Source organism: Staurois parvus, unplaced genomic scaffold, assembly GCF_062004578.1.
Source record: "Staurois parvus isolate SC_StPar_1 unplaced genomic scaffold, SC_StPar_1.0 ptg003456l, whole genome shotgun sequence".
NCBI classification, from domain to species: Eukaryota; Metazoa; Chordata; class Amphibia; order Anura; family Ranidae; genus Staurois; species Staurois parvus.
The window spans coordinates 66,707-91,479 of record NW_028321252.1 but is presented as its reverse complement, the minus strand read 5'-3'; positions in this window follow the sequence as shown (position 1 = coordinate 91,479).

The window sequence follows — 24,773 nt, the reverse complement described above, 5'->3', positions numbered from 1 at the left end:
GGTGCCATAGGTGGGATTCAAACCCACAACCTGAGTACTGCCAGGTGGAAGTGCTAACCATTTAGCCACTGTGCTGCCCATGAATTGTTCCAGTGTCCTCAGCATCTTCCTAGGCCTCTTCAACGCGTTTCATTCACAAATGAAATGCATTGAAGGAAGGAAGCTTGAGCTCATTTTGTGGGTAATACATACCTAAGAGCACCTAGACCAGGGGTGGGCACTCTCCATCTGTTGTGGAACTACGTTTCCCATGAGGCGTTTCAAAGACCAGATGTTACAAGCATGCCTCTACAGGTCCCATAAGACATTTCAAAACTGACAGTTACAGCTATGACTTCCAGAGGCATGATGGAACTTGTAGTCCTGCAACAGCTGGAGAGCCGCAGGTTGCCCACCCCTGACCTAGACAGATGATGTGGACCCTGGGGCAATAATATCTTTTTACATGCGGTGGGCAGCTACTGTGGGGTTTCAATGAAAAAAAAAAAAAAATATATATATATATGTCCTGTACTGAAAGTAATGCAAAAGTGGGCATAACTCTTTTACTAACTTACATTGGCCGTTCAGATTTCACATGCTGGTAGAGTATCTCATCCTCTATAGCTGCCTTTCTCAGCATCTGCCTAGGTCTCTCCAACGCATTTCACTCACAAACGAAATGCGTTGAAGGAAGGGACCTTGAGCCTATTTGTGGGTAATACATACCTAAGAGCACCTAATACATACCTAAGAACACCTAATACATACCTAAGAACACCTAATACATACCTAAGAGCACCTAATACATACCTAAGAGCACCTAATACATACCTAAGAACACCTAATACATACCTAAGAGCACCTAATACATACCTAAGAACACCTAATACATACCTAAGAACACCTAATACATACCTAAGAACACCTAATACATACCTAAGAGCACCTAATACATACCTAAGAGCACCTAATACATACCTAAGAGTACCTAGACAGATGGTGTGGACACTGGGACAATCATATCTTTTTACACGCGGTGGGCAGCTGGTGTGGGGTTTCAATAAATAAAAAAAAAATATGTATTTTTTTTTTATTCAGCTCGGCTGAAAAATAGATGTACAAAAAGGCTGATCTTATAAATAGTAACTAAAACAAACTCCTTCCCCCTGGGTGATCTATGCACATTGCAGGGATTTTAATACACTTTGTAGCCGGTTCCTACCTTTTGTTATTCGGAAGAAATAGCTGCTTGTATCACCATGTTCTGTGCTGACTGATTCTGAATGGGAGGGTCTGGTTCATGGTTTGCTTACACACTTTTGGGGTTCTAATGAGAAAAGTTGCAGTTTCTGCCTCCCTTTTAGAAGTATTTAACCCTTAGGGAGTATGACTTTTTGTTACAGAGGATTCCTACAACCCGACTTGTATCTTGGTGCAGAGTTCTTCACCCAAGCAGGAAATGACATTATTTTTGGAGGCCTCCAAGTTGCCATATTGCATGAAATTGTTTTACAGAAAATTACAGCAGCTGCAGATTGAAGAGGAAAGGTATTTTTTTTTTCATAACAATAAAATATATGAGGACCCTTATAAAATAACGAATTCAGTTTAAAATAGAAACAAAAGGCAAAACATTTTGTACAAATATATATATATATATATATATATATATATATATATATATATATATATATATACACACACACACTATATTGCCAAAATTATTGTCCCTGCCCTCCAAATCATGTGATTCAGGTGTTCCAATCCCCTCCATATCATGTGATTCAGGTGTTCCAATCCCCTCCATGGACACAGGTGTATACAACCCATCCCCTAGGCATGCAGACTGCTTCTACAAACATTGGTGAAAGAATGGGTCGCTCTCGGGAGCTCAGTGACTCCAAGCGTGGTCCCGTGATAGGTGGCCACCTGGGCAATAAGTCCATCCGTGACATTTCCTGGCTACTAAATATTCCACGCTCAACTGTTAGTGGGATTATAACAAAGTGGAAGCCACTGGGAACAACAGCAACTCAGCCACCAAGTGGTAGGCCACGTCACATGACAGAGCGGGGTCAGTGCATGCTGAAGCGCAGTGTGCAGACGTCACCAACTGTCTGCAGAGTCAATAGCTAAAGACCTCCAAACTTGGTGTGACCTTCAGATGAGCCCAACAACAGTGCATAGAGAGCTTCATGGAATGGGTTTCCATGGCCGAGCAGATGCATCCAAGCCTTCCATCACCAAGTGCAATGCAAAGCGTCGGATGCCGTGGTGTAAAGAATGCCGCCACTGGACTCTAGAGCAGGGGAGGCATGTTCTCTGGAGTGACCAATCACGGTTCTCTGTCTGGCAATCCGATGGAGGTGTCTGGGTTTGGCAGTTGCCAGGAGAACGGTACTTGCCTGACTGCATTGTGCCAAGTGTAAAGTTTGGTAGAGGGGGGATTATGGTGTGGGGTTGTTTTTCAGGGGGTGGGCTTGGCCCCCTAATTCAATGAAGGGAACTCTTAAGGCGACATTTTGGACAATTTCATGCTCCTAACTTTGTGGGAAGAGTTTGGAGATGGCCCCTTCCTGTTCCAACATGACTGCGCACCAGTACACAAAGCAAGGTCCATAAAGACATGGAGGAGCCAGTTTGGGGTGGAGGAAGTTGACTGGCCTGCACAGAGTCCTGACCTCAACCCCATAGAACACCTTTGGGATGAATTAGAGCGGAGACTGCGAGCCAGGCCTCCTCCCCCGACATCAGTACCTGACCTGACAAATGTGCTTCTGGAAGAATGGTCCAACCTTCCCATAGACACCCTCCTAAACCTTGTGGACGGCCTTCCCAGAAGAGTTGAAGCTGTTATAGCTGCAAAGGGTGGGGCCGACTCAATATTGAACCCTACGGACTAAGACTGGGGGGCCATTAAAGTTCATGTGCGTGGAAAGGCAGGCAGCCCAATATGTGAGTCACGTGACGTTTGACGAAACGCATCGGGGAGGAGCTTTGGATGACATCACGACACATGTATGGAGCCGGCGATCAATACAACGGTGGTGCACACTGATCCACATATGGAGGATACATTGCCAGTCATAGCCGGTGAACATAATGACACCTGCAATTTATGATATCTGACATATGGAAGGATGTTCATCACGGAGGGCACACCACCGTAGTATCTATATTGCTGACTCCTCCCAGCACAGTTTCATCAGATCGCAGAGCAATGTATAACAGAGGCGGTATATACTTGGTGGGGTTGGGCACCTTATACATGTGAGTGCGCATTTGTATTCAAGGTTGGTATTAAAATGTTTTAAAGCTTGACGCACTATGTGGAGTTCTTTATTTATGAGGTGAAGTGTTCGTGAGAGTTGCATTCCGAAGACGGTGTGAACTACGGTTGAAATCCATCAAGTTGATCTTCAGTGTCCATTGTGGGACCAAAAGTGCGGTTAGATCAGGGGTGGGCAAACTTTTTGACTTGAGGGCCGCAATGGGTTCATATATTGGACCCGGGGGCCGGACCAAGAGTAGATGAATGATGTGTATGTGTCATCCATAGTAAGTATAGTAATATTCCCCCATAGTAAGCATAGTAATTAATCCCCCATATAGTAATTCATCCCCCATAGTAATTAATCCCCCATATAGTAATTCATCCCCCATAGTAATTCATCCCCCATAGTAATTCATCCCCCATAGTAATTCATCCCCCATAGTAATTCATCCCCCATATAGTAATTAATCCCCCATATAGTAATTCATCCCCCATAGTAATTCATCCCCCATATAGTAATTCATCCTCCATAGTAATTCATCCCCCCTATAGTAATTCCTCCCCCCTATAGTAATTCATCCCCCATATAGTAATTCATCCCCCCTATAGTAATTCATCCCCCATAGTAATTCATCCCCCCTATAGTAATTCATCCCCCATATTATTTCATCCCCCATAGTACTATTCCCCCTAAAGTAGTAAGCCAAGTCCCCCTGTGTCAATTCACTTACCTTTGCTCCGCGCGTTCCTCTCGCCGTGTTCCCGCGCCGTTCCGGTCTTCAGGGCGGACTGTGAGAGGAGCCTAGCTCCCCTCACGTTCGTCACGCTGCCCCGCCTACACACATCCTGACAGCCAATGTATCACGCTCCGCGGGCCGGATTAAAAGGTCCGCCGGGCCGTATACGGTCCGCGGGCCGTAGTTTGCCCATTGCTGGGTTAGACCAAACGTAGTATTATCGGGGTCACACTGCTGGAGGGGAACAGACATCCAGTGGTGGAATTTTGCACTTTCCTGTTTGAAGCACTTGGTGATCGTAGAAGGAAGAAAAGCACCATCAAGAAGAACATTTTTGGACTTTTTATTTCTTATAATTTATTTTTTAATTCAGGCTGTTTGGCTACACTTGTTCACTGTGTATATATGATGTAACGTGGCTGGAAAGGCTCGAGGTTTCTTACTTTCGTGCATTCTATTTTCAGTAGCCCCTCCCCTCAATACTTTCCTGAGCCCCCTCTCAATCCAGTGATGTGCACAAGAGCAGCGGCTCTCTAGGGACTTTTCCTCCTCATTGGCTGAGAGAGCAGCAGCAATCACTGGCTCATGCTACTGTCAGTCACAGCCAGTGAGCCAATGAGGAGAGAGTGAGGGGCTGGTCCGAGCCGCGCTAGTGTGGCACATAGTTGTGAAGTGGAAGGAAAATGAGAAATGGTTTTAAACATTTGTGACCAATAAATCTGAAAAGTATGGTGGCATTTGTATTCGGCCCCCCGGAGTCAATACTTTGTAGGACCCCCTTTGGCTGCAATTCCAGCTGCAAGTCTTTTTGGGGATGTCTCTTTGCACATCTAGAGAGGGACATTTCTGCCCAGTCTTCTTTGCAGAATCCCTCAAGCTCTGTCAGATTGGATGGAGAGCGTCTGGGAACAGCAATTTTTAGGTCTGGCCACAGATCCTCCATTGGATTTGGGTCTGGACTGTGACTGGGCCATTCTAACACATGAAGATGCTTTGATCTGCACCATTCCATTGTAGCTCTGGCTGGATGTTTCGGGTCGTTGTCCTGCTGGAAGGGGAACCTCCACCCCGGTCTCAAGTCTTCTGCAGACTCTAACAGGTTTTCTTCTAAGATTACCCTGTATTTGGCTCCATCCATCTTCCCATCAACTCTGACCAGCTTCCCTGTCCCTGCTGAAGAAAAGCATCCCAACCACATGATGCTCCCACCGCCATGTTTCACGGTGCGGATGGTGTGTTCAGGGTGATGTGCAGTATTAGTTTTCCGCCATACATAGCGTTTTTTGCTTTGAGACCAAAAAGTTAAATTTTGGTCTCCTCTGACCAGAGCCCCTTCTTCCACATGTTTGCTGTGTCCCCCACTTGGCTTCTCACAAACTGCAAACAGGAGTTTCCTCCAACAATGGCTTTCTTCTTGTCACTCTTCCATAAAGGCCAGAATGACTAATAGTTGTCCTAAGGACAGATTCCCCCCCTGAGCTGTGGATCTCTGCAGCTCCTCCAGAGTTCCCATGGGCCTCTTGGCTGCTTCTCTGATGAATGCTCTCTTTGCCCGGCCTGTCAGTTTAGGTGGACGGCCATGTCTTGGTAGGTTTGCAGTTGTGCCGTACTCTTCCCATTTTCAGATGATGGATTGAACAGTGCTCCGTGAGATGCTCAAAGCTTGGAAGATTTTTTTTTAACCTATCCCTGCTTTAAACTTCTCCACAGCTTTATCCCTGACCTGTCTGGTGTGTTCCTTGGCCTTCATGATGCTGTTTGTTTACTAATGTTCTCTAACAAACCTCTGAGGGCTTCACAGAACAGCTGGATTTATACTGAAATCACATGACACACAGGTGGGCTCTATTTACTAATTAGGTGACTTCTGAAGGCAATTGGTTCCACTAGATTTTAGTTAGGGGTATCATAGTAAAGGGGGCTGAATACAAATGCCGTCACACTTTTCAGATATTTAAATGTCACAAATGTTGGAAACCATTTTCCTTCCACTTCACAATTATGTGCCACTTTGTGTCGGTCCATCACATCCAAATATTAATAAAATACATTGTAACATGACAACATGGGGGACATTTCAAGGGGGGGGGGGGACTTTTCAAGGCGCGGTATATGCTATATTCATAGTTTTTTGTTTGATGTTTTTTTTCCACAAATGTGGAGTTACCCTTTAGGAAAACATCCAGAACAGCTGCAAGAGCTTTGTGGCCGGAGTGCCTACGGCGGCTCCTAGGAAATAATTTAGGATTTCCCAGAGCTGAAGGAAAGGTGTTAATGGCTGCACTCTCGGCGGGTAGCAATCGTGCTGATAAGCTGCACACTATAACTGTTAATTAAAAATGAATGGGACTAAAGATTTCCCCGTGTGAATAACCCGACACCCCGGAGTGCGCAGCCACAGTCCCTTCTCTCTCATGTAAATTATTTTTTCACGTCGTCCTCCTGTCATAAGTCATTAGCCAAGATCTGCTGTCAGCTAACACCTACTTCTCAGGAGAAGGAAAGAGAACACATCTTACTAGTTTAGATTTAGTAGACTGACTTGTTATTATTAATATTGTACCGGCCCTTTAATGTTTCTGTCCACCCAAAACTAACATTTTAGCATTGTGTGGCACTTGTCGTGGTAGCTGGACCCCCGGCTGGGAGCGAGCGAGTGCCATAGACATGGGAGGACAAGCAAGACACATCTGAGTTCGCTCATAGAAAACCTTTCAGCCTGTGTTGATAAACATGTATGCTGTGCTTGGTCAGGCCTATGTTTATAAACATGTATGAATGGCCAGGCCCCACATTTAGAAATGTGTATGCTGTGCAAGACCAGGCCTATGATTATAAACATGTATGGTGCACTTGGCCAGGCCAACATTTATAAACGTGTATGCTGTGCTTGACCGAGCCTGTGTTTATAAACATGTATGCTGTACTTGACCAGGCCTATGTTTATAAACATGTATGCAGTGTTTGGCCAAGCCTGTGTTCATAAACATGTATGCTGTGCTTGGCTAGGCTCATGTTTATAAACATGCATGTTGTCCTTGGCCGAGCTTGTGTTTATATAAACATGTATGTTGTGCCTGGTCAGGCCTGTGTTTATAGACATGTACAGTGGGGCAAAAAAGTATTTAGTCCCCACCAATTGTGCAAGTTCTCCCACTTACAAAGATGAGAGAGGCCTGTAATTGGCATCATAGGGAGACCTCAACTATGAGAGACAAAATGAGAAAACAAATCCAGACAATCACATTGGCTGATCTGGAAAGAATTTATTTGCAAATTATGGTGGAAAATAAGTATTTGGTCACCTACAAACAAGCAAGATTTCTGGCTCTCACAGACCTGGACCTTCTTCGTTAAGAGGCTCCTCTGTCCTGCACTCATTACCTGTATCAATGGCACCTGTTTGAACTTGTTATCAGGATAAAAGACACCTGTCCACAACCTCAAACAGTCACACTCCAAACTCCACTATGGTGAAGACCAAAGAGCTGTCGAAGGACACCAGAAACAAAATTGTAGACCTGCCCCAGGCTGGGAAGACTGAATCTGCAATAGGCAAGCAGCTTGGTGTGAACAAATCAACTGTGGGAGCAATAATTAGAAAATGGAAGACATACAAGACCACTGATAATCTCCCTCCATCTGGGGCTCCACGCAAGATCTCACCCCGTGGGGTCAAAATGATCACAAGAACGGTGAGCAAAAGTCCCAGGACCACATGGGGAGACCTAGTGAATGACCTGCAGAGAGCTGGGACCAACGTAACAAAGGCTACCATCAGTAACACACTACGCCACCAGGGACTCAGATCCTGCAGTGCCAGACGTGTCCCCCTGCTTAAGCCAGTACATGTCCGGGCCCATCTGAAGTTTGCTAGAGAGCATTTGGATGATCCAGAAGAGGATTGGGAGAATGTCATATGGTCAGATGAAACCAAAATAGAACTGGTAGAAACACAACTCGTCGTGTTTGGAGGAGAGAGAATGCTGAGTTGCATCCAAAGAACACCATACCTACTGTGAAGCATGGGGGTGGCAACATCATACCTTGGGGCTGTTTCTCCCCAAAGGGACCAGGACGACTGATCCATGTACAGGACAGAATGAATGGGGCCATGTATCGTGAGATTTTGTGTGCAAACCTCCTTCCATCAGCAAGGGCCTTGAAGATGAAACGTGGCTGGGTCTTCCAACATGACAACGATCCCAAACATACCGCCCGGGCAACGAAGGAGTGGCTTCGTAAGAAGCATTTCAAGGTCCTGGAGTAGCCTAGCCAGTCTCCAGATCTCAACCCCATAGAAAACCTTTGGAGGGAGTTGAAAGTCCGTGTTGCCCAGCGACAGCCCCAAAACATCACTGCTCTAGAGGAGATCTGCATGGAGGATGGGCCAACATACCAGCAACAGTGTGTGCCAACCTTGTGAAGACTTCCAGGAAACGTCTGACCTCTGTCATTGCCAACAAAGGATATATAACAAAGTATTGACATGAACTTTTCATATTCACCAAATACTTATTTTCCACAATTTGCAAATAAATTCTTTCCAAATCAGCCAATGTGATTGTCTGGATTTGTTTTCTCATTTTGTCTCTCATAGTTGAGGTCTCCCTATGATGCCAATTACAGGCCTCTCTCATCTTTGTAAGTGGGAGAACTTGCACAATTGGTGGTGACTAAATACTTTTTTGCCCCACTGTATGTTGTGCCTGGTCAGGCCTGAGTTTATAGACATGTATGCTGGGCCTATGTTTATAGACATGTATGCTGTGCCTGGTCAGGCCTGTGTTTACAGACATGTATGCTGTGCCTGGCTGGGCCTATGTTTATACACATGTATGTTGTGCCTGGCCAGGCCTGTGTTTATAGACATGTACTGTATGTTTTGCTTGGCCAGGCCTGTGTTTATATATCCATGGAGGGGGAGGGGGGGGTGTAGACCATTTTTTGTGCTGCTTTATCCTCAGGGGAAGACTTGTATCATTCACAGTTCCTCCATCTTCTGACCATTGACTCCAGTGCTTACAATTATCATGTTTAATGGCAGCTGACACTGAAGACATTACAGCAGGTATGTGGACCAACATAACATGTCCTTCCCATGATTACCCCAAAAGTATTTATCCTTTAACTCATTGTATTTCTTTTATATATATATAATTTTTTTATTATTATTTATTTATAATTTCTGCTTCTGTTGTGTGTAGTGCCCTCCTAGGTAGGTTGCTAGGATGACGGGTAACTGTAGTTACTTTTGGCCCCTCTGTAATCATTGGAGCAGCTATTGATTTCTCTGGGCTGTTTTAGATTTCACAGAATGCAGGTTTGATTTCTTCCCCCTGCTTTCTGGAGGCTTCCAGAACATAGAGGGCTGGGAGAGTCAAAAAGGCAGCTTGAGTATGTATTGTTCTGCAGACAATCCCTGGGGAGGTGTACCCAGTAGGTGGCTCAGGGGGACATAAATAATCTGAGGTCTGGAGCACCATGTTCTTTTCCTACTGGAGAAGTTCCAGCCTCAGAGGCTGCTGCCTCTTTGAGGTCCCAGCTATAGTAGAGGGGGCCCATTCCTAATTACCTTTGGAGCCAACTCATCAGCTTCACCCAAGGATTAGGAACTCAATGAAGAGTGCTTGGTGGAGGCTGGAAGGTGTGTGGCTTCCCTGGGACATGTGAGTACTGACCTGAGCTCAGGATCCCAGTGACTGGGTGATGTTCTATCTTTGGGGTGCCATCGGTAACTCTCTGAGACAGCTCTTACAGGGTCTCAGCTCTGGCCTTCCCCTTTGTTTCTGTCTTAAAATGGAGTCCACCCAAAAGTGGAAGCTCCACTTATCTGCCTCCTTCCCCCCTCTGCTGCCACGTTTGGCACCTTTTAGGGGGGGGGGGGCTACCTTGTTTTGACAGGTAGGAACAGTGCCACATCCTTAGTATCAAGGGAAGAAAATGTGTTGGTGTCAATGAAAGGCATTGTGCCTCTTTGTTGGCATCAGGGGGAGGTATCATGCCCTATTGTTGGTTTCAGTGGATAGAATAGTGCCCCAAGGGCAGACTAAAGGTAAGCAAAGGGCTTAGCTTGGAGACCACTGCTATAGAATGTCACTTGAATGACGCCTCTGTGTCTGCTGGGACTGCTGACATCACCTCCAAGATGGCGGCACCCAGCCGTAGTCTCAGAACTTGTGTTTGTCTACAAAAGGGAATCTTTACAGGTTACAAATGTGCACATTACCCTTTAGGAAGATTGGTGTCGAAATGAAAGATGTGGCGACAGGTTCTCTTATGTTCAGGCTCTAATGTCTTTGAGACACACATAGTAGGCCTTCTGTGGCCCTTCATACCTCCACACTGTTTGTCCATTACTATTGCAGGACAGACATATTACAGGTTTTGGGGTTTTTTTTTCTTTCATAAATAAGGAAAGATTAGGACCTCTAGCAGATTTTTATTGTTGTCGGTGTCCCCACTAGCTAGATTGACATTCACTTCCTGGTCTGGTGACAGTTGTCTCTGGTATAGAAAGTGAGTGAATCTTTCCAACAGGAATAAAACACCAAGAGAGATTGTATTCCTCCTCCACATTACATTTAAATTTTTTTTTGAAGTTTGTAACCCCATTGGACAAATTTCCTGTTACGTCCTGGTAAGGAGTCCAAAAGGGTTGGCTTGATGTCCTACTTTGATATCCTCGCAATAAGTAATCATTACATGCATCTTCGCAAATTCTAATATACATTAAACCTAAAGCCCAGCTGAAGTCTCAGATCTTTTTTTTTTATTATTTTATTTTTAGTCATGTAGTGCTGAATGTTAAGATTTTATGCGATTTATTACATTGCAGTGTATTAATTCTTAGATGTGGTGCCTGCATTAGATTTCCTTTTTTTTAATGTGTCTTTCCTTTGTTTTCACTTAGTGATCCGGCAGTCTTTAACAGACCAAGCTGTCTAGCAAATGTGACAGTCAGAGGGTTGAGACAAACCATTTTCCAATGACAGGAGTGCTATGCTGAGAGCCGTGTTTCAGTTTGACAGCTGTGCCGATGGGGTGCATGGGTTCGGGGCTGTGCACCCACATGGATGTCAAATTGAAAGCAGCGGCTGTGTCTATGCAAAGATACAAAATACACGGTTCCAGGTCAGTCCACCGGTATTCAGGCCCCCGAGTCCACGCAGGCAGGTGCTGGTCCGACTCGCAGGCGGGTGCTGGTCCAACTCGCAGAATACTTCAAAGAGAAAGATGGATGATTGCACTCTGGTCCTAAAATACTAAAACTTATTAGAAATAATTCATTGATAAAAACATATGACAGCGTCTCAAGAAGAACACATGTTGACGCAATTCACGCTACCAACACAGTCATGACTAAACACTTGTAGCGTGAAACGTGTCAATGTGTGTTCCCCTTCTAGTCATGACTAAGCACTTGTAGTGTGAAATGGGTCAGCATGTGTTCCTCTTCTAGTCACGATTAAGAGCTTGTAGTGTGAAACTCACCAGTGTGTGCTCCTCTTCTAGTCATGATTAAGTGCTTGTAGTGTGAAATGTGTCAGCTGTACTTCTCTCCTGGTCATTACTAAGCACTTATAGAGTGAACTGGTCAACCTGTTTCTCGCCTTGTCATGACAAAGCGCTTGTAGTGAGAAATGGGTTAACATGTGTTACTCTCATGGTCATGACTAAGCTCTTGTAGCGTGAAACCTGTCAATACATGTTCCCTCTCCTGGTCATTACTAAGTACTTGTAGCATAAAATGGGTCAACGTGTGTTTCTCTCCTATTCACGATTAAGTGCTTGTAGTATCAAACACATCAATCTATGTTCCTCTTCTAGCCATGACTAAGCACTTGTAGCGTGAAACTCACCAATGTGTGTTCCTCTCCCAGCCATGATGAAGCGCTTGTAGCATGAAACTCGTCAATGTATGTTCCTCTCCTTGCCATAACAAAGGGCTTGTAGTGTGAAACTCGCCAATGTGTGTTCCTCTCCCAGCCATGATGAAGCGCTTGTAGCGTGAAACTCGCCAGTGTGTTTACCTCTCCTAGCCACGACTAAGCGCTTGTAGCGTGAAGTTCGCCAATGTGTGCTCCTCTCCCAGCCACGACTAAGCGCTTGTAGCGTGAAACTCGCCAATGTGTGTTCCTCTCCTAGCCACGACTAAGCGTTTGTAGCGTGAAACTCGTCAATGTGTGTTCCTCTCCTAGCCACGACTAAGCGCATATAGCGTGAAACTCACCAGTGTGTATTCCTCTCCTAGCCACGACTAAGCGCTTGTAGCGTGAAACTCTCCAATGTGTGTTCCACTCCTAGCCACAACTAAGCGCATATCGCGTGAAACTCGCCAATGTGTGTTCCTCTCCTAGCCACGACTAAGCGCATATAGCGTGAAACTCGCCAATGTGTGTTCCTCTCCCAGCCACGACTGAGCGCTTGCAGCGTGAAACTCGCCAATGTGTGTTCCTTTCCTAGCCACTACTAAGCGCATGTAGCGTGAAACTCTCCAATGTGTGTTCCACTCCTAGCCACAACTAAGCGCATATAGCGTGAAACTCGCCAATGTGTGTTCCTCTCCCAGCCACGACTGAGCGCTTGCAGCGTGAAACTCGCCAATGTGTGTTCCTTTCCTAGCCACTACTAAGCGCATGTAGCGTGAAACTCTCCAATGTGTGTTCCACTCCTAGCCACGACTAAGCGCGTGTAGCGTGAAACTCGTCAATGTGTGTTCCTCTCATAGCCATGACTGAGCTCTTGTAGCGTGAAACTCGTCAATGTGTGTACCTCTCCCAGCCATGACTGAGCGCTTGTAGCGTGAAACTCGCCAATGTGTGTTCCTCTCCTAGCCACGACTAAGCGCTTATAGCGTGAAACTCGCCAATGTGTGTTCCTCTCCTAGCCACGACTAAGCGCATATAGCGTGAAACTCGCCAATGTGTGTTCCTCTCCCAGCCACGACTGAGCGCTTGCAGCGTGAAACTCGCCAATGTGTGTTCCTTTCCTAGCCACTACTAAGCGCATGTAGCGTGAAACTCTCCAATGTGTGTTCCACTCCTAGCCACGACTAAGCGCGTGTAGCGTGAAACTCGTCAATGTGTGTTCCTCTCATAGCCATGACTGAGCTCTTGTAGCGTGAAACTCGTCAATGTGTGTACCTCTCCCAGCCATGACTGAGCGCTTGTAGCGTGAAACTCGCCAATGTGTGTTCCTCTCCTAGCCACGACTAAGCGCTTATAGCGTGAAACTCGCCAATGTGTGTTCCTCTCCTAGCCACGACTAAGCGCATATAGCGTGAAACTCGCCAATGTGTGTTCCTCTCCCAGCCACGACTGAGCGCTTGCAGCGTGAAACTCGCCAATGTGTGTTCCTTTCCTAGCCACTACTAAGCGCATGTAGCGTGAAACTCTCCAATGTGTGTTCCACTCCTAGCCACGACTAAGCGCGTGTAGCGTGAAACTCGTCAATGTGTGTTCCTCTCATAGCCATGACTGAGCTCTTGTAGCGTGAAACTCGTCAATGTGTGTACCTCTCCCAGCCATGACTGAGCGCTTGTAGCGTGAAACTCGCCAATGTGTGTTCCTCTCCTAGCCACGACTAAGCGCTTATAGCGTGAAACTCGCCAATGTGTGTTCCTCTCCTAGCCACGACTAAGCGCATATAGCGTGAAACTCGCCAATGTGTGTTCCTCTCCCAGCCACGACTGAGCGCTTGCAGCGTGAAACTCGCCAATGTGTGTTCCTTTCCTAGCCACTACTAAGCGCTTGTAGCGTGAAACTCTCCAATGTGTGTTCCACTCCTAGCCACAACTAAGTGCATATCGCGTGAAACTCGCCAATGTGTGTTCCACTCCTAGCCACGACTAAGCGCGTGTAGCGTGAAACTCGTCAATGTGTGTTCCTCTCATAGCCATGACTGAGCTCTTGTAGCGTGAAACTCGTCAATGTGTGTTCCTCTCATAGCCATGACTGAGCTCTTGTAGCGTGAAACTCGCCAATGTGTGTTCCTCTCCTAGCCACGACTAAGTGCTTATAGAGTGAAACTCGCCAATGTGTGTTCCTCTCCCAGCCACGACTGAGCGCTTGCAGCGTGAAACTCGCCAATGTGTGTTCCTTTCCTAGCCACTACTAAGCGCTTGTAGCGTGAAACTCTCCAATGTGTGTTCCTCTCCCAGCCACGACTGAGCGCTTGTAGCGTGATACTCGCCAATGTGTGTTCCTCTCCTAGCCACGTCTAAGCGCATATAGCGTGAAACTCGCTAATGTGTGTTCCTCTCCTAGCCACGACTAAGCGCTTATAGCGTGAAACTCGCCAATGTGTGTTCCCCTCCTAGCCACGACTGAGTGCTTGTAGCGTGAAACTCGTCAATGTGTGTTCCTCTCATACCCATGACTGAGCGCTTGTAGTGTGAAACTCGCCAATGTGTGTTCCTCTCCTAGCCACGACTAAGCGCATATAGCGTGAAACTCGCTAATGTGTGTTCCTCTCCTAGCCACGACTGAGCGCTTGTAGCGTGATACTCGCCAATGTGTGTTCCTCTCCTAGCCACGACTAAGCGCATATAGCGTGAAACTCGCTAATGTGTGTTCCTCTCCTAGCCACGACTAAGCGCTTATAGCGTGAAACTCGCCAATGTGTGTTCCTCTCCTAGCCACGACTAAGCGCATATAGCGTGAAACTCGCCAATGTGTGTTCCTCTCCCAGCCACGACTGAGCGCTTGCAGCGTGAAACTCGCCAATGTGTGTTCCTTTCCTAGCCACTACTAAGCGCTTGTAGCGTGAAACTCTCCAATGTGTGTTCCACTCCTAGCCACAACTAAGCGCATATCGCGTGAAACTCGCCAATGTGTGTTCCACTCCTAGCCACGACTAAGCGCGTGTAGCGTGAAACTCGTCAATGTGTGTTCCTCTCATAGCCATGACTGAGCTCTTGTAGCGTGAAACTCGTCAATGTGTGTACCTCTCCCAGCCATGACTGAGCGCTTGTAGCGTGAAACTCGCCAATGTGTGTTCCTCTCCTAGCCACGACTAAGCGCATATAGCGTGAAACTCGCCAATGTGTGTTCCTCTCCTAGCCACGACTAAGCGCATATAGCGTGAAGCTCTCCAATGTGTGTTCCACTACTAGCCACGACTGAGCGCTTGCAGCGTGAAACTCGCCAATGTGTGTTCCTTTCCTAGCCACTACTAAGCGCTTGTAGCGTGAAACTCTCCAATGTGTGTTCCTCTCCCAGCCACGACTGAGCGCTTGCAGCGTGAAACTCGCCAATGTGTGTTCCTTTCCTAGCCACTACTAAGCGCTTGTAGCGTGAAACTCTCCAATGTGTGTTCCTCTCCCAGCCACGACTGAGCGCTTGTAGCGTGATACTCGCCAATGTGTGTTCCTCTCCTAGCCACGACTGAGTGCTTGTAGCGTGAAACTCTCCAATGTGTGTTCCTCTCCCAGCCACGACTGAGCGCTTGTAGCGTGATACTCGCCAATGTGTGTTCCTCTCCTAGCCACGACTAAGCGCATATAGCGTGAAACTCGCTAATGTGTGTTCCTCTCCTAGCCACGACTAAGCGCTTGTAGCGTGAAACTCGCCAATGTGTGTTCCCCTCCTAGCCACGACTGAGTGCTTGTAGCGTGAAACTCGTCAATGTGTGTTCCTCTCATACCCATGACTGAGCGCTTGTAGCGTGAAACTCGCCAATGTGTGTTCCTCACACATTTGGGCAGTACTATACTATTTGTGTTTGATTTATATTATTGGTAGGTGGCATGGTATCACCTTTTGGATGTGAGCTTGCAGCCCAATATAGTATAGTAGTGAGACTCCACAAATTGATTTGTTTTAATAATCGCCCATAGACATACACAAAGCCAATCACTTTGACATACACAAAGACAAAAGAAGACATTCTGTTGGACGAAACGCATAAGAGCGGAGCTAAGCGGCAACGTCATCACGCCAGGTCGGATGGGTGGTGTTTGTCACTGTTAGCATCTGGCTTATGTTCCCTCGCTTCTGAGTATGTAAATGTATTTTAATAAAGCAATGAAAGAACTGCTACAGTATGTGTTTTTTTTTTTCTTCCTTTCTACACACAAGACTATGTATCATTTATCCCATTATCTACCCCTGCCCCCACCACCACCACCACACACACACACACACACACACAATCTGCACCCAATCTCAACAAAACTCAGCACGACCACATGAGTTTCTCATTTTTTTTATTTTATTTTGCTGTCATTCCATTGATACATAAGTTGTTTATCGTTGAACTTCCATCAGAAGCACAATGCACACTGCAATCTCAGTCCGTAATGTAATGCAGCTCAATTCAACCCAGATATGTACAGAAATATAAAAAAATCAGCGTTTATTTACACATGGACTTCACGTGATTCAGGCAGTCAGATTCAATCCACCTTCTTCAATGTCCTGAATGAAAAATTAAAGCAGTAACCTGGCGACGGCCATGACAGGACGGCCCATCGATTCAGTGCGAGGAACGGCGCCCGACTCTCCTGAATCGATCGACACTTATTAACAACAAAAAAAAATGTGGCCGCTTGGGGTTCGGCCAACAGGAGCACTTTAATCGTGATTTATAAAGAAAAAAAAATATATATATATATAGATTATATGATAAGCAGATACAAAAGTTGCCAAATTAAAATGTAAAACAAAAAAATACAACAAATTGAATAAAAATCGATCAGAAAGTTGTTATTGGCGGAAATGAGAAAACGCGATAAAAATTGGGGAAGAAAGGACATTTCATTAATTAGATGAAAATGTTGGTTTGGACTGGAGATATCCAGAGATACGTATATATGAGAAGATGTGACATGAGTGGCTAGCTTAGGAATAACAAGGCTGACCCTACAGGGGATGGGGGGTTCACTCTTCAGCATGCAGTTTTAGGTGCATCGTTCTATGTTCTCATGCGTTCTTTCCCTTCTGTTTTAATATTAAGATAACAATTTTTTGTGTTACCCTCCATTCCAGATCTGAAGGTATTGTGCACCGCTATAGAGATCCACACTTTACAGCCTTGCAATGCTAGGAGCTTCTTTTGGACTACAGGACAAAGACAGCTGGACAATGCAGGTTATTCGGTCTTCTTACCGAGTTTCTTTAAAGCCTAACTCCAAGTTTAATGTTCCATTAAATAGTTTGTTCGGGCCAAGCTGGCCCAAATGAATTATTTACTGCACAATCTGGTGCACTTGCTGGGGATCTGTATTACCTGTATGTAGCCTCGGCTCTACAGCGCTGTGTTCCTGCAGAGGGTTGAGAACTTCCTGCCCCACTCCCAGAACAAAACAGAGTCGGGCTGAGCTCGTCCATTCACAGGAAGACTTTGATTCTATGAATGAATACAAAGCTTCCTCTGGGGTAGATGATGTCATGATCTCTACCTCAACCAATCAGAAGAAGCTTTGTATTCTTTCAAAGACTCCAAAGCTTCCTCTGGGGTGGGTGGATGATGTCACGATCTCTACCTAAGCCAATCAGAAGAAGCCTTGTATTCATTCAAAGACTACAAAGCTTACTCTGGGGTGGGCAGATAACATCACAATCTCTGCCCCAGCCAAACAGAAGAACCCTTGTATTCAAAGACTGCAAAGCTTCCTCTGGGGCGGGTGGAGGATGTCACAATCTCTACCTTAGCTAATCAGATGAAGCCTTGTATTCATTCAGACTTCAAAGCTTCCTCTGGGGCAGCTGGATGATGTCACAATCTCTACCTTAGCTAATCAGATGAAGCTTTGTATTCATTCAAAGACTACAAAGCTTACTCTGGGGTGGGAGGATAACATCACAATCTCTTCCCCAGCCAAACAGAAGAACCCTTGTATTCAAAGACTTCAAAGCTTCATCTGGGGTGGGTGGAGGATGTCACAATCTCTTCCCCAGCCAATCAGATGAAGCCTTGTATTCATTCAGACTACAAAGCTTACTCTGGGGTGGGCAGATAACGTCACAATCTTTGCCCCAGCTAAACTGAAGAACCCTTGTATTCAAAGACTGCAAAGCTTCCTCTGGGGCGGGTGGATGATGTCACGATCTCCACCTAAGCCAATCAGATGAAGCCTTGTATTCATTAAAAGACTACAAAGCTTACTCTGGGGTGGGCGGATAACGTCACAATCTCTGCCCCAGCCAAACAGAGGAACCCTTGTATTCAAAGACTGCAAAGCGTCCTCTGGGGCGGGTGGATGATGTCACAATCTCTACCTTAGCCAATCAGATGAAGCCTTGTATTCATTCAACGACTACAAATCTTCCTCTGGCTGGGGCATAGATAGTGCCTTCTGTCCACCCCAGAGCAAGCTTTGTAGTCTTTGAATGAATACAAGGCTTCTTCTGATTGGCTAAGGTAGAGATCGCGACATCATCCACCCGCCCCAGAGGAAGCTTTGCAGTCTTTGAATACAAGGGTTCTTCTGTTTGGCTGGGGCAGAGACTGTGACGTTATCGGCCCACCCCAGAGTAAGCTTTGTAGTCTGAATGAATACAAGGCTTCATCTGATTGGCTTAGGTAGAGATCGTGACATCATCCACCCGCCCCAGAGGAAGCTTTGTAGTCTTTGAATGCAAGGCTTCTTATTGGCTATCAGAGGAAGCTTTGCATTCATTCACAGAATATAAAGCTTCCTGGCAATGGTGGAGAAGCACTCAGGTTGACTCTTTTTTGTTGCGGGAGTAGGACGGGAATTTGTCACCCTGCAACAAAGCACTCCATACTGTATATAGCTGAGGCTCCATACCGCTAACACCGTGCCCAGCAAGCGCACCTGTTGGAGCAGTAGAAACATTAAAAAAAAAAAAAATAATTGTTTTGGGCCAGCTTGGCCAGTACAAACTAAGGGAACATTAAACATAGAACTAGGCCTTTAGCTCACCTGTGTAAGAATTATACAAAGCCTAGGGGCATGTTACACTAGCAGATCCCCTCACTAATGCAGCATCAGATCCAAAACAGTCCTCTGCTGCTGTACTATCCATCCCTTGCTGGCAGGACCAGCAAGTGTCTCCATTGGTGATCCCTCACTGGTGAGCGAGATTCTGCGGCACTATTGTTGGCAGGAAAGCCGCGCCGTAGGATCAGGTGAACACTATCCTAGTCATCACCGGCGACTTGCCCCCAGGAACACGACTGCTGGTGTGTCATGATCCTGGAGCTGGGCCACCCAGGCAACGTATGAGGACCTGTCGCTTGCTGCAGCATGTAGGATATGTGCCCGCTAGTGAGGCATGCCTGGTCGCATTTTAGGTGCATTTTCCATGTAATAACAGTGAGGCAAATGCTGTAATGAAATCTAACCGCCAGTATAGGAAGGCCCGGCAATACTGTGTACGTCATCATACAGTACAAAAGATATGAAATTTTCAGTTATGTCCAGCCTAAATGGTTATTAAAGTTTTTGATCGAATAGGAAAGGCCTAGATCGCTGTCAAATTTTTTTTTCTGTTGTAATAGATCCAAAGAAAGTCCCATTTGATAAGGCCTTAGGAGTCCAAAGTCTTCTTCAACTGGTTACAACAAGCAGGACAGAAGACACCCCAACGCGTTTCAGGGGCCTCAAATCCCCCTTCATCAGGGCTGGGTTAAATGGCGGAACGGTAAATGGACTCAAAAATAGGATATCAGAAGCAATGCTCACAGTAGACTTGGCAAGAACAAACATTTGAGCCCTGATGAAGGGGCATTGTGTGGCCCCCGAAACGCATTGGCTGACTTTTTCCTCCACTTGTAACCAGTTGGACAATAAAGACTTTGGACTTTGACATGACAATCCCTGCCTCAGCCAACCAGAGGAAGTCTTGTATTCATTCATAGAATTCAAAGCTTCCTGTGACTGGCAAGAGTGGGATGGGAAGTTCTCGATATACACTGTATATCGCTGAGGCCACTTACAGTTCATACAGCAAGTCCAACAAGTGCACCTCTTACTGCAGTAAACAGTTTTTTGGGCCAGCTTGGCCCGCATTAGCTATTTAAAGGGACAATACATGTGGAGTTGGGCTTTCCTTTCAAATGCTAACTAGCACACCAGGAAAAGCACCGTGGTCTGCAGGTTGCACACATTTATGATATGTGTGCATGTATGTTAAGTAAACAATATATCGAATATGAAGTGATCGAGAGCAATATTTCAATTCGATAAAGAAAGAGATGACAATATCACAACATGGGACTGAGCTGTATTTTACATTCAGTGGCTTCATCCAAAGCTGGTCTGCCTTTGTACGGACCACATGCATTCATTTATGTTTGCCTCCGATACTAACAGCCAGGGGTGGACTGACCATTCGGGCACTGCCCGGGGTCAGTAGGGGGCCCCATGAGATGCCCCTGGTACCTTTCATAGTCTCTTTCATAGGCTTTTTTGGGTGTGGTGTGAGGACACAGGGGCCCCATGATCACCTGTCGCCTGGGGGCCCCATGAGTTGTCAGTCCGCCCCTGCTAACAGCAGACTGCACTGCAGATATGTTAAGGCAGATTAATTGCTACTATATTCCCTATATGAGACCTCATTTACTGAGGGACTTATGGGGGGGGGGGGGTATAACTAAAGGTAAAGGGTCTATTTTTGCAAATACACCTTTGATTCTGTGGAAGCAGAAAGCTAGCCATACATGCATAGATGTCTCCTGTACAGAAGAGAAATCTAATACATTCCTCCATCAGTCGCTGTTTAGGAATCAGCTACTGTAATCAGATAGTCAGTGCCGGCGACCGTCTGAATACCCAAACAGTGACTGCATCTGATTGGATACAGTCACTGTTTCACCGACAGTTTTTCACTTGGCTGTTTGCCAAGCCTAATGATGCTGAAAAGGCCAAATTTCAGCCGACTCATGCCAAGATTTAGGCCATGCATGGCCAGCTTTATGAACGGTCACTACTGAAAAAAATGTCTCCGCTGCTGTGCCGATCTATAAGGGGAGTCCAAAGTCGGGTGATAGAAGGACCAGCCAAACTATGCTTGGGCTGACCATGCCAGAAAACTGTCCCGGGACTTTAAGCCCTGGTTCACATGTGTGCATTCTGAGGGCCGCGTTTTGCATGGGCACGAGAATCCCAGTCATTTGAATGGACTCCTGTGCCCCGGGACACGCAAGGAAGAAGTCTCCGCACTTCTTTGGAAACCGCAGCCCGCACGGGAACCTCGGTTCCCAGTAAGGCTGCGATTTCCAATGCGGGCGGCGTGCCATTAGAATTCATGGCACCCACCCGTGGGTCCACATTCTTCTGAGTGGCTGCACGGATTTTTGAGCAGATCCGCAGTAGCACCACCCGCACATATGTGAACCTAGCCTTAAAGGTGAAATACGGGAATTCAGTTTCTTTGTATAAAAAATGAAGGCACACTATGGAGTTAAGTCCAAGGAGATGCATGGCTTATCTCTATTATTTACATCTGAAAGTGTTATTGCACTCGTAGATAGCTGTCTATTACTGTTTATCCAGGATCCCGATCTTGATGCTTCAGGTATAAGCATCTTCAAAATTAGAGTCTGTGCAGCTGCTATGCCTCCTCCTGCCCAATCACAGAAGCCTTTGTATTATGTGAACTCATTCACAAAATAGAAAGGCTTTTGTGAATAGGCAGCAGAGGGGAGGGGCAGGCACAGCTGCTCTGTGTGCCTCTCTCTCCTCTCTCATAGCCCCCTGTGTCAGTGTATGCTCCAGCAGAGCCGTAAACCTGTCAGATATACATAATAGAGATATGTTCAGGAGATGTCCTGCACCTCCTTGGACTTAACTCATAGAGTTTGCCTTTTTACAACGTGACTGAATTATTCATCCACTGGCTTGAGACTATATCTGCAGAACAGATATCGAGGTGGAACATTCATCCCCAGGAGAATAAATCCATCATAGTGGCCCTTTCTATGACACCCAACATCATCCCCTCTGCCAGTTCATTATATTGTAAGAACGACTTCAATAAAAATATGAACTGAAAGCAAGAGAAGCATATGTGTGATAAAAGAGCACTTAGTAAGCAAAGCCAAACTCAGACCTAAGTTCTGCAATCCTGCAGCTTTCCATCACTTCATCGGATCGAACAGATTGCAGCAAAGTGAGCCACACGCTCAATGGATCCCAATAGTATAAAAAAAGTAAAAGCCTATTGTGAAAAACAAAAAAAAAAAAACGTAAACATATAAATGATTAAAAATACAATTGTAACATGAGAAATAAAAAAAATAATTAGAAATGTTGAAGTTTGTTTGAGAGGTCTCCAGGAAGGGGTTTCCTCCGCATACAAGGAAGAAGTGGTGGAGCCATGTTCTTCAGTCCTTCGCCCCTCCCCCTTCTTTAACTCTCTATCTGCAGAAGTACTCCAGTAACAAGCCACATACACGGGTCGAACGCCGAAAGAATTATCTTTCGAAAATCTTTTCTAACAATTTTCGTTGGAATTTCACACCATTAGTGGGTCACAGAAATGGACAATTTTCGTGTGACCATCAACTTTGAGTGATCGGGAATGTTGGAAATTTTTTAAAAACGAATGAATTTCGAATCAACGATGGTAGAACCGTGCAAAAAATATAAAGCTGTGACCTGGAAAGAAAAGAAAATTCTTGGCCATGAAAATTCTTTTGTGTAGCAACATGAGAAATTGAAGGCTTGGTTGGTTGAATTTCAAAATCAATGGTGGCTCCATTGGATTAGAAAACGCACAAAATTTCCGATTATCAAAGAAAATTTGTTCGGAATTCGACCCGTGTATGACCTGCGTTTGCGGAAATAAACTGTTTGCTCAAATCGCAGTCTATGTCAACTGCAGAATTTTAGCTTTATAAGAGAGAATAAACGTTGCCAAGGTAAAGATCAGAATAAAAACTGAACAAAAAAATCAACATTTTTAACCAGCTGCCAACACTTTGGAGATGTTGGTGTCCATCTTGATAGCAAACAAAGCACACTTCCAGCAAAAGGGTAAGAACATAATACCAGGTGAATGAAGACCATGGACAGGCTATATCCTAATCAGATGTTTGATGAAACCCTGGGATGCTGGGGGGTCCTTCATGACTATGGCAATGTAGATTGCAGAAGGCATAGAGCTATGGGCAAATCTTTTTAAACTGACACTGATGCTCTCCTTACGCTTCAGAACAAGATTAGAAACTCATCCTGTTGTCTTAGTAATTATCCGTCATGAAACATGGATGCCGCATTAATGACACGATATCATGACCGTGAAGTTAATTAAAATCATGCATTTCAACCTTGCTGGAAGCAAGATGCTCATTTAGGAGACCAAGCGCTCCTGGACAAGCGGAGGTCTAGGAAGAAAGTTCTCTTCTAATCTTGGCATAATGACAGTTGAACTGAGCAAACGTGTTTGGAGATATTGGACACTAATTTCAAGTGGCAGGTTCTTGTTAACCCCTCGCTGCAGCACCCGAAACTACAGGACACGGGAGTTCATTCGTAGATTATGGGTTATATACGCTACCTTCAAGTGACCGGACACTAGCGATTGCTAGGAACTGCCCTCCCCCAAGTGTACCCGTATATCCCTGCCCACTCGGAGACTCCAGTGTTTTCACTGCGGCCCCAAGAAACTTGAGGTTCTTCTCCAGGCAAAAATCCTTCAGATCTGGTGACTCCTACTCACTGGTTCAGATGGCTAAGGAGCCCATCCATCAGCTCTGTAGCATATACTGGAATAGAAGAAACTCCGCCGCACACCAATCCAGATCAAAAGGTGAATCAACACCGAAAATAAAGGACTGGGTGGATAGGGTGGATCAAATATGTAAATTGGGGGAACTTTATCATATGAATGAAGATAAGATGGAGAGTCACCATACAAGATGGAACAAATGGGAGGAATTCAAAAAGTCAAGGCTAGCCTTAGAGATTATGAGGGATTAATATAGAATGATATGGAAACATATTTTCTTTTTTTATAGGGATTACAATCTCCAGAAATGAACAGGAAAATGCAGAGCAGAAGGGGTCAAGGATTGGATGGGGGGTGGATGGGTGGTATATAGGTGGGGGGGGGGGGAGGGATGAAACGATAAATGTTTTGATAATATGCTAAGGTTTTAGAGTATGTTTGTATAACTTGTTTATCTGAAAAATTAATAAATATTTAAAAAAAAAAGGTGAATCAACAAAACTGCTTCAGCCTTACTCCACCTAGGCCATGCCCCCGATGCTTTTCACCCCTCCCACCAGGGGCTTAATCATGGCTTCCATAATTAAGCCTCATGGCCAGGGTGAAATGCATCGGCGCATGTCCTGGGTTGATTCACCATTCAGGCCAGGGTGAAATGCATCGGCGCATGTCCTGGGTTGATTCACCATTCAGGCCAGGGTGAAATGCATCGGCGCATGTCCTGGGTTGATTCACCATTCAGGTCAGGTTGGTGTGCCTTTAAGTCCACACGCCTTGTTTTGGGACTGGCAGAGAGGTGGATCAGCCTTAATCGTCATCCAAAGGTATTCTATTGTGAAAAGCCGAGAACACCTAGAAGCTTAAATAATCTAAAGCAGTGGCTCATAACATTTCCCCAGGACAGTTTTAGTATTTAACACGGTAAACAAGTTTTGATTTTGGAATAGAAATTGAAATGCCTACACAAGTCAACAACTAGGCTCATAAATGCTGTTGGGAATACACAATTTTGCTGAGTGGTGTGTATGGAAGGCTTTATACCTCTTTCAAAGCCCACTGAAGACAACAGGTTAAATTACTCCGAGGACTGCTAATGGTACTCAAAAAAAAAAAAACCCACCACCCTAAAACCAGACTTAC